This window comes from Tenrec ecaudatus, chromosome 1, assembly GCF_050624435.1.
Source record: "Tenrec ecaudatus isolate mTenEca1 chromosome 1, mTenEca1.hap1, whole genome shotgun sequence".
NCBI classification, from domain to species: Eukaryota; Metazoa; Chordata; class Mammalia; order Afrosoricida; family Tenrecidae; genus Tenrec; species Tenrec ecaudatus.
In genome coordinates, this window is record NC_134530.1 from 264,033,106 (window position 1) to 264,037,122 (window position 4,017).

The following is a 4,017-nucleotide window of genomic DNA, read 5'->3' on the forward strand; positions in this document are numbered from 1 at the left end:
AATGACATACATGATAAAACATTAAAAACACTCAGATATAAGAGTTCCCCCCTTGTGGTGAGGAAAAAGTGTGTGTGTATCGTTGAAGGAGTCCTGAGCAGTACAGTTAGAAATCTCAATATCATTACTCATACAAAGATGGGAGTTGGGAATCAACTCAATGGCTTATAGAATTAAAATCATTGCCCACTACTAATACTTCTTTTCTTCATAAGGTTAAGCATTCTTTCACAGTTGGCTTCAGCAAGTTTTTCCTGTAAATCACTATATAGTAAATACTGCAGGCTTTGTAAGTCATATACCTGCTGCAATTCAAACCTGCCAAATCAATACACCACTCCTTGACAGGACATGAATTAATGGATGCGTCTGTGTTTCAATAAAACTTTATTTACCAAAGAAGGCAGCTGATGATTTGGTCTGTGAGCGGTAGTTTGCCAAACCCAATTGTATACTTTGATTTAGAATAACTACAGAGTAACCCATGCACTTTGTTATTAAGAAAATATTTTATTTTCTAGTCAAGCTATTCGTAAAAGCTTTTCTCCTTTATTCTGACATATGTATTTTTACAGTGTCTGAATTCATTTATAAGTAATTGACCAATGCCACCAATAGGGTGAGAGATGCAGGAAAGCCCCCACATATATTGACAGCATGTCTACTGATACTGCACGTACCGTGTTACCTGACAATGCCGCTTCTCAGCATACACTGTATGTGTTTTCACCAGTGTCCACACATAGGCTATTCATAGCAGAACTGTTTATAATATATAAACACTGGGAATAATCCAAAGAGCAACAGAGAAGAAAGAATACATAAAAGGAAACTCCAATAAGTTCATGGAGCAATAGAATCAAAATATAATGAGCTTTCCCAGGAACTTTTTAAAAACCTCTTATATATACTTACCTGGCAGGGGAGATACCATGATCACGAAGGTGGTTTTCCCAGGGCGAGGCTTATCCATTGCACTCCGGATGTGCTGACCCCTGCGATTTCCCCAAATGTGGGAAACTCGACTGCATAATTTGTTGTAGTGGGGGACTGCGTTCGCGCTCTCCCCTGAAAAAACAAAAAAAAAAAACCTCTTATAAATAACTGTATTCATAATATAAAATAGCCCTTCTCCTCATTTAGCAACTATATCATTATTTGGCATTTATGAAATTGTGACAATATCTACTCCCTGAAAGTTTTAAGTATTAACAACATACATTGGTAAGAGCAATGCTGAGGTGTCAGGCAAAAATAAAGCTTGCCTTCATCGTTAAGATTATGTGCCAACTACAATAAGCCAGGATTCACAATGGTTGGAAGTTATGCAATGTTAAAAATCTGGCAGTTATGTAACGATGTGATTTGCAGTTATGTAATAATTTTATTTTTGCAGCTGTAAAATGATATAGTAACCTCAATTTGGTGTGATGTGGTCTTCTCCATTTTCACATACAGTTTATTTCATAAAACAACTTGGTCTTTTGGATCTAATCATTACAATGGGGGAAAGGGGGATGTGTAGCCATAAGAATGAGTAAAGTATGTTACCTGCAGCAGTGTATATGAATCTCAACAAAATATTGAGTGGAAGAAAGAGCACATACAGTTTGATTCGATGTCCATTAAGTTTTAAAAGCTAATGTAGAGGGTTAAAGGACTGTGCAGTGTTAGCTCTTGGGAGAGAGACAATTAGTAACTGGAAGAGACAGGAAAAATTTCTTGGTGCATAAAATTTCTGTTTATTTATCTGGATTTACAGGTAAATTCACTTTTCTTTTCATGTATAATATTTAAATTTTTTAATACCAGGAACAATAAGATCAAATAACTTTCATTAAAACATGACATATTCCAGGTGCTGTGCTAGGCATTTTATGTACATTTAACTTTAAAAACTCTTCAAAGGTGAGTTATACAAACTAATTTCATAGTGAAAACCAAGGCTCAGAAAGGTACAGAACTTACATAAAGTCACACAGAAGACAGGTGGTGAAGATGAGATTTTAAACTATTCTTGGTCCCACATATATATGCCAGGGGAATAATACTCAGCATTATGAAATCTATGATTACGTTGGCAATGCTAGTCAGAGAGTGCTTTGAGGGAGAAATCCTGGAGATGGTTTTGAAGGACAGGAAGAAAGCGGAAGGTGGACATTTAAGGTTGGATACTCTACTACCATGAGGCAAACCGATGAACTTGAAATAGAAAGGTGTCTCCTGGTTAGTTCATTTATCTAAATAAGAATATAAAAGAGCTCCATTCTATTTCACAATCAAGGTTTTGGTTTTCTGATTGCTGCAAATAGTTTGAGAAAGAACGCATGTTCAGACACAGGCTCTGAGGGGCCTTGGCTGTTACATGTAGAATCCATATCGAAAAAGATCTTAAGGCTATGAGCCTGAGAGGTTAAGCAGAGGGAGAAGCAAGGTGCCATGAAGTCCAATAGCCAACTTTCTCTAGGTCTACCATGTATTAATTTCGCTCTGTCCCTCCCTCCTGTCCCTCCCCAATCCCACTTTCCCTTCTGACTTCCTGCAACAACTGAGTAGTCATTATTTGCAAATCCAGTGCCAGGCCCTACAACATCATTTTTTTTTTAAAGTATGCTCTCCATATAACCTAGTTCATGTACAAGTTTATGACATTCTTTATCTGTCCCCAAATAGAAAGAAGGAAGTCTATGACCCAATAAGCAATGCCACAAATAACAGAAACTTTCAAATGGAGACTATTTATAGCATAGATTGTGAGACTTTGCAACACTTATCTGAGACTCTGAAGATTCAATAATCTTTCATATGCAAAAGCACTCTGGGTGCTAAGAAAAATTATATACCTTTACATTTTGGTTTATATTTAGCTGCTGCACACAAACTCCCCCATTCTCTACAGAAAGAGCACTTAAGGGCAGTGGCTTCTGCACTTAGAATTATACTTGCATATTAATCTTAGGAATTTCAGTGCAATCACTTTGGCATTGGGGGATTTGTGATTGCTGCTTTCAAAACACTCTTTGCAAAATATACTGAAGTAAATAGATAATCCTGTTAGAAAGAAGAAATGAATCGTGTGCATATTTTGTCGTGTGTACATAGAAAGCTGTTGTTTTTAATTGTGTCTCAATACCTTCTCGTTTATTTAGTTATGTAATTTCATGTATATGCCAGCAAAGACATAGCCTTTATGCAAATTGTGCTTGATACTGAGAGCAATCGCTGTAAAAATAGAGATCATGGGATCTAGGAGTCTGGCTTAGCCATTTCTGTAATGTTTCTACTCTAACAGCAATATTTTGTTTGTATTGTAAAATTGATAAGCTTATAGTCACGAGGTCTGCTTCACTCCAGCTAGGCCAGACTTGAAAGCCATCCCCAGTCTTCAGAGCCTAACAGAAGGGACCTGGATGAGATTTCAAGTAGCTCAACTAACAAACTGTGTGAATATTTATAGAAGCGGAACTCAGGATTGGGTTATGGATTCCACACTAAATTTTAAGAAAAAGATCAATTGAAAAAGTTTGCTTTTATTTTAAGAATGACTTAGGTGGACAGGAGGAGCTGGATGGGGAGCAGGGGCAAAGGTCACAGTGCTGTAATTGCTACATTAGAATTCCTTCCTAAAAAGAAACAGAGGAATGATCTTGGAAGCAAAGCTATGGATAGAGGTATAAGCATAGGTGTGGTCATATGTAAATACATTAATCCATAAAAATAGAGGTATTGGCCTATGTGCATATATTTATGTGGCAATACACTGAGGTAATGGGCAGACTTCAGCCTCTGCTCATATCCTCCTTCGATACAAGAACACTTTGTTCAAGCAAATTGGAAATCTGAGATGGTCACATTCCCAGTACAATTGCTGAAGACAAAATAGGTGCATAAGCAAATGTGGTGAAGAAGACAGATGGTTCCCACCTAAAAGATATATAGCATCTGGGGTTTTAAAGCCTTGAAGTGAAACAAGCAGCCAACCAGCAGAGATACAACAAGCCCCCATGGTAGAAGCAC

General features: G+C 37.2%; 1 non-coding gene across 1 annotated transcript; it reads left to right on the forward strand.

Annotated features, from left to right (window-relative positions):
• The first annotated feature begins 907 nt into the window (after positions 1-907).
• LOC142438209 (U1 spliceosomal RNA) lies at positions 908-1,071 on the forward strand. Its single transcript, XR_012782633.1, has one exon. It is a non-coding gene; the product is annotated as a U1 spliceosomal RNA (small nuclear RNA).
• Positions 1,072-4,017: the final 2,946 nt, after the last annotated feature.